This window comes from Dendrobium catenatum, unplaced genomic scaffold (genome assembly GCF_001605985.2).
Source record: "Dendrobium catenatum unplaced genomic scaffold, ASM160598v2 fragScaff_scaffold_621, whole genome shotgun sequence".
Lineage (NCBI taxonomy): Eukaryota > Viridiplantae > Streptophyta > Magnoliopsida > Asparagales > Orchidaceae > Dendrobium > Dendrobium catenatum.
In genome coordinates, this window is record NW_021319083.1 from 6,822,975 (window position 1) to 6,829,695 (window position 6,721).

At 35.7% G+C, this 6,721-nt stretch overlaps 1 pseudogene; it reads left to right on the forward strand.

Moving 5' to 3' along the window:
- Window positions 1-2,454: 2,454 nt before the first annotated feature.
- Window positions 2,455-6,437, forward strand: LOC110109275 (annotated as a pseudogene).
- Window positions 6,438-6,721: the final 284 nt, after the last annotated feature.

The following is a 6,721-nucleotide window of genomic DNA, read 5'->3' on the forward strand; positions in this document are numbered from 1 at the left end:
TATCGGATACAACACGCCTTCATAAATAGGTGTATCAGTGCAACATAGCTTCTTACTAAAGCAACTTTTTACACGTGAATGCTTACAATTGCACCTCACTCTAGCAAACTTTGAATGGCTTAGGATTTGTTCTTTTATGGCGAGGATCTTGATGAACATCTACAGTTAGAATACTGTTTGAAAGTTACTGGAAGACAAACTGTAGTATTTTTCCATAGAATATTTGGCAAGTGTGTTCTGTAGCATGCTGTAGTTAGCTATCCTTATTTCAAATAGATAAGATTATAATTTTATACTTGCAAATCATTAGTAATTTCATTAAAAGAAGCGCATGATGGGGCTTTTTGTGTGTTGTTTTTTAAGTATGTCAATTAATATTTTGAATTAAATATTTATTTCAAAGGATTTTCAAAGCATGGTTCATTGACATCTAAATTTTGCAAATGATGAAATAAGTGAAAAGTTATAATGACGAAGAAAATTGTTAGAAGATAAATAAGATATGATTAGTTGATTACATACTAAGTATTTAATATGTTAGGTGGGTATGATTATCAAATTATCAATCAATATTACTAGAAGATGAAGTGATACCTAGTGTATTAGTTTTAAATATATTTGATCTAATATACAAAATCATGAGGATAATAGATAAGGATTTAATTTTTATAGTTAAAGATTGAGTGGCTAAAAAGGATAAGCAACGCACTAGGATATTTTGAGATGAGAATATTGGGGAGGCTTAAAGGTAATTTTTTTTAAATAGACAACCTGACAACTATTTTTGCATGAATTTGAGCATTGAGTGGTTAAAATGTTAATTATAGGCAAGCTGAGCATGACATAATTGAGTGTTAAGATGGGTATGTTGTAAACTAGAAGGGATTGATTGAGAAATAGTTATATTGTTGGAGTAGCATCTATTGAAGATAAAGTAGCGGAGAATATGATTAAAATGATTTTAATGTCCATAATGTGCAGTATAAATGCACCCATAAAATTGGCAGTTAAAATTAGTACTAGAAGATAAAAGAAGGAAGAAGGGTAGATCAAAAGTAACATGATTAAAGGTTGTGGAAAAAAGATTTGATTATAATAATATTAATGCCTTTTGCAACAAAATAAGAATGTATGAAGAAAGATGATTCATAACAATTAACCCATTGGGTTAAAGTGTAATTGCACCTAAATTTATGGAATTATTTTCTCTAATAAGATTAGAAAGAGTCGCCTTAAGATGATTTGGTCATATAAAACTTCGCCTTCCGATGACCCGGTTAGGAGAGTAGATGACTACATGTATTGGATTTGACCTATGTTAAGAAAGATAGAGGTATACCTAAACAAACTTGGTTAGAAAATATTAGAAATTACCATTTTTATTAGATTTAAATGAGAATTTGACTCTTAAGAGGACACAATGGAGAAAAAGGATTTATGTAGCCGATCCCATGTAGTAGGATAAATGCTTGATGTTGTTATTGTTGCTGCTACTGAAAACTAAAATGTTATCATAAACTAATCAAGATGTATGATATTTGATAAGTTGCATATAGAGAATACTTCTTTAACACCATTCCATTGTGGCAATAATTTTCCCTACCACATGGCAAAGATATTATAAGGCACAACATTTTTTAATCTATTTTAGAGCAAAAATTAAAATGCTATCATTGAGAAGACCCAAACAATTTTTAGAAATAGAAAGTGGGTCTCACAAAATGAAATATGTTCTAAACCAAATGGAATCTTTGTCGAATCATCATTTTCTATCATTAGATAACAATGCAGAATATCCAATCTCCCTTGTAAGTGGGAACTTCTATATTCTTATTCATTAATATTATATGTTTACTACTAAAACAACTTTGATTGACTAAAGATAAGTTAAATCGTTTGGAATATGTTCAATGAATCAGTAGCTACAAAAGCATGCATATGTTTATAAAAATGTGGAAGCCTTTTGAACTATTTCAGTGAGGAGAATTCATGTGAAACTCAAGCTAAGGAGCACGATAATTAATTTTTATTTATCTTATTTTTTTAAAGAAAAATGGAAAGAGCAGGCTTCAATTAAAGGCAGAGTTTTTCGGCTTAAGTTTTTACCCTCTAGTTTGGATTGCTTATTGATGAGCTCTTCAAAATAATGATTCTAAATACTTTCTTTTACTGTTGACAACTTATTTTAGTTGCTCATCTTTTGAAGAATTTTTTCTAACAGCATTTTCAATGTAATAATGACTAATTCTCTTCATGAGATGATTTTGCAGATAATTGTTCGTAAATGGTGTCCAAGAGAGGAACAACTGATCAAAGTTTCAGAAGATGAGGTTATTATCTAACCCATATATCTTCCTACTAAGATATTGCAAAGTGTAAGGCAAGTGGACTATGACTCCTACCAAGGATTTTTACCGACTAAAGTTTAAGAAGAGCTGTAAGTGATTAGTTTAAATGGCAATTGAGGTCTCTGGATCCTATAACCTTTTAGGTTATTTGTATTGTTTATATTAATTGATGAACTTCACTATAAGGGTTTGTGTGTGTAGAGTGTGTGTGTGTTGGACTGATGCTTATGCTTATTGCTGCGTGGTTTTCACCTACCCAAGTTCCTACTGGTTACTAGCTTTTTTGGAGTTTTGGATGGTTTAGATTTGGTGGTATTCTTTGGTTTTATGTGGATTTCTATCTTTTTTTTTTTCTCTACTTTTGGGTGGCTTGGTAGGCAAGATCTGTTCGTGACTGAGCAAGATCCAATGTGTTTTGATTTTTTGCTTGTGCTAAATTCTAGAGCTTTTATCATCATTGATTTATTTATTTTGCTTACTTTCAATTGTTTTTATCTCTTACACTCTTATTTGTACGTCTTTTTCTCTTTAATATTTTGCTTATTTTGGCGATCTTGCTGCTTTGAATCAAGTGGATGGTGGCTTGAATTCTTCTAGATTTGATTTGTAGTTTTTATTTTTTATTTTTTTGACCGGAAAGTTTGGCAGATATCTATAATTGCCTTTTCTTTTGTTTGGAATTGCGTAGAGTTTGTTCCCTTATGGCTGGGATTCGTAGGTAGCTAGTGGTTGCAACTAAAGGGAATATGTATGTGTGTTTGTGTGCGAATTTGTTTGTATGTATATATATCTTTTATAATTATATGTGCTATGATTCATACATATATACATACATACATAATTGTACCTTGTCATTAGTTTGAACTACCAAGAGGCTTCAGTATAAGTGGCACAAGTTGGTTTTGAATCGTTTCTTGAGTTGATGTGGACCCTTGGGACTACGAATGAGATCAAATGATCTGGATCACGGCCTACTTCAATGTTGAACATGGGCACACATATTGATGTCAACATCACCAAAAGAAAGAAGTTTTCCTAAGAAAGAAAAAAGCATATGTATGTTCTATAAGATGTTTGTTTTAGCCATTTCTTTTAGGTATCTTGCATGAGGAATATGATAAAAGTCCAATTTAAGGAGCACCCAAAGTCCTAATGGAGAGGAATTTCCTCATCTTTTCTGATGATGAATAGTAGCAAATGATATGAAGGGGGGAGTTGTAATCTAGGAGGCTCTCCATCAAACTAAATGGTTGACCAAAATTAGCTACATGGTCAAGTTCAACCTGAATTGGTTTTTTTGGGCCAACCCAACCAATATGTTTAGTTACTATAGCCCAATCTAGCTGGTGCATTAAGTTACTTTGGGCTCCAAGGGAACAAATGGAGTTGCATAGAAGTTTCAATGATATAGAGTGACGCCGGAGCTGAGCTAATCAATCCTATTAAACTTCAGGCTATATTAAGTTCATTTGGTAGTATAGGGCTATAGAGGTGTAATGCTTTCTTGTTATGTATGTAGCCTATTATGCTGCTTCCTTTTGGTTATAAATAGGTAGCCAATGTTTGTAATAAAGATAGATTGTGGAGATGAATAAGAATTGAGTAGTTTTACTCTTTTGGGTTTCTGTATCCTAAAGGATTTCAGGTGGTGATCCCTCTCCTCCGAGAAGTTCTTGGAGTTATCCGGTCATGGCCACCGGATCATCGACGTGGATTCGTCGAGCCCCCTCTGGTCCTGTGTTATTTGGTATCAGAGCTATAGAGGTGTAATGCTTTCTTGTTTTACCCACCATATACCGCGCGTGGGGGAATCGATGCTGAATTCCCATAGTCGGGTGGAGTTCTCTGAGAATCATTGGCTTCTAGTTCTTGGAAGCCTTCGACAGATTGGGTTTCACAAAAGTGAAGGCAGCTTTGAGTGAACAAACAGACTAAGAAGGAATACGTGAGGAATAGCCAACTTCAACCTGCTTGTGCTAAAGCCCCTACAAACTTGCTCTCCTCCTAAACCTCCATTTTCGGAATAGATTAAGAAAGTTCGGCAGCCGTTTTTGACTGTCTTGAATAGATTCTTGAAGAATAGTCTTGCAAGATGTCACCTCGCCGAAATTATCAGCAACCACTTCAAGAAGAAGAAATCGAAGATCTGCTCCAAGAAATTTCCTGGCTCAAATTAAGATTGTCAAACATTGAACGAAGATCCTTACGAACCGACGACGATGATGAGGGCATTTCAGATGATCAGATCTCTTCCACCCCACCCTCGATCGAGTTCAGCCTCAAATAAATTGAAGATTCGTTGCCGAAATCGCTGTCTTTACATGTTTATGATGAGCCAGTGTATGATGTGTACGACGATGACACATTCGTAGGAGTTCTTGATCTTAATCAACCTGTATATGATGATGACACGAGCAAGGTGGATACACCTCTGGAGATAGTCATTCATATCATTCCTGATAAAACAACAAATATGCTCACCGTCATTGATAGCGAAATTGGTATGACCAAATTGGACCACGACAATCTCCTTGGTACCTTCATACATTCCGACACAAAATCCTTGGAGACTATTGCTGTGGATGACGACGTTTATGTAGTGGATCAATTTGATGTCAAGTCCGATTCAACACTTGAAGAGTGTTGTTTGCAAGCATATGTTCATCATCTCAAAAATAGTCGGTTGAAGTTGATACCACTAGAACAGGAGCCTTAGCGAGTATGGCAGCATGGTTTGTTCATTGCTAGTGGTTACCTAAGTAATATTGGCCTTTTAGCTGGAGTGAATGGTGTCTTGGCATTTGATATGGTGTATGCTCGTTGGTTAGACTAACATCAAAACCAAATAAGTGAGCTGAGATCAGCTTTTAGTTCTCAAGCATATGATGAAGAACTAAGACTTCTTGTTGATGGTTTAATGTCACACTATGATGTTGTCTTCAAGCTCAAAAGCATTTGTACAAGGTCTGATGTCTTTCACGTGCTTTCGGGATTGTGGACAACACCTGCCAAAAGATGTTTTATGTGGCTTGGCAGTTTCCATGCTTCTGAACTTCTCAAGATGCTTGTTAGCCACCTGGAGCCATTAACATATCAACAACTGATAGGCATATGCAAACTCCAACAGTCATCACAACAAGCCGAATATGCTTTGTTTCAGGGAATGGAAGCTTTACACCTGAACCAAATGGCAATTGCCATGAGCAAGCTTGGAACACTTGAAAAATTCCTTCGACGGGCTGATCTTATGCGGCAGCAGACATTGCAGTAGATGTATCAAATACTGAGAACTCGTCAGGCAACTCAAACTCTTCTAGACGGGGCGACTGACACCGGGTGGAAGTATCCAGGCTGGTTTAGTCAACCACACCCGCCTACTTCTTGTGGCCAACCGGACATCTTCCTATGAGCCTGAAGTTCCTCCTACCCCGGTAGTATGACGCCAGAGCTGAGCTAATCAATCCTATTAAACTTCAGGCTATATTAAGTTTATTTGGTAGTATAGGGCTATAGAGGTGTAATGCTTTCTTGTTTTGTATGTAGCCTATTATGCTGCTTCCTTTTGATTATAAATAGGTAGCCAAAGCTTGTAATAAATATAGATTGTGGAGATGAATAAGAATTTAGTAGTTTTACTCTTTTGGGTTTCTGTATCCTGAAGGATTTCAGGTGGTGATCCCTCTCCTCCGAGAAGTTCTTGGAGTTATCCGGCCACGACCACCAGATCATCGACGTGGATTCGTCGAGCCCCCTCCGGTCCGATGTCATAGAGGCTACAAACATTCAAGAGTTTCGCACCATGAAAGTTAACATTTCATATAGTCTAGACCACCCAGGAAAGTTTCCCTCTTAATCCAAATCTCACCCTTTTGTATTCCTTTTCCTTAAAAGGACATATTATTATTATTATTTTATTGTCATCAAATTTCATTTGTCTTCTATCCACAAAATTAGAGAACCATATAAACTAAAGGATCTTTGAACTTATGAATAAATTATATCATGTTGCTTCTCGCTCCCTCTCATGGTGTCCAGTGCCCTGTCTCTAGTTTCTCTCTAGCTGTATCCATATGGGCTCTTAAATTTCGCGCTCCGGCTCCTCCATGCCTTTTTTGTCGATGGGAGAGTTTTAACGAGTTTAGATTCCGGGATAAATTTTCAGAAGACAGATTGAATTTTAAGAGAAAATAGCACCCATAGATTTTGCTCTTATTTTTCGAGTACTTTATGATATGAGGTCTAGTTTTTTCATAGGTTAAGCATTTGTGGTTATTTATCCCTCTTGGTAACGATAAAACTTTTGATTAAGTCTAATTATTAAATAGACACTAAGTATACAGTGTATAGTAACAACAATTATAGGGCTTTGAAAT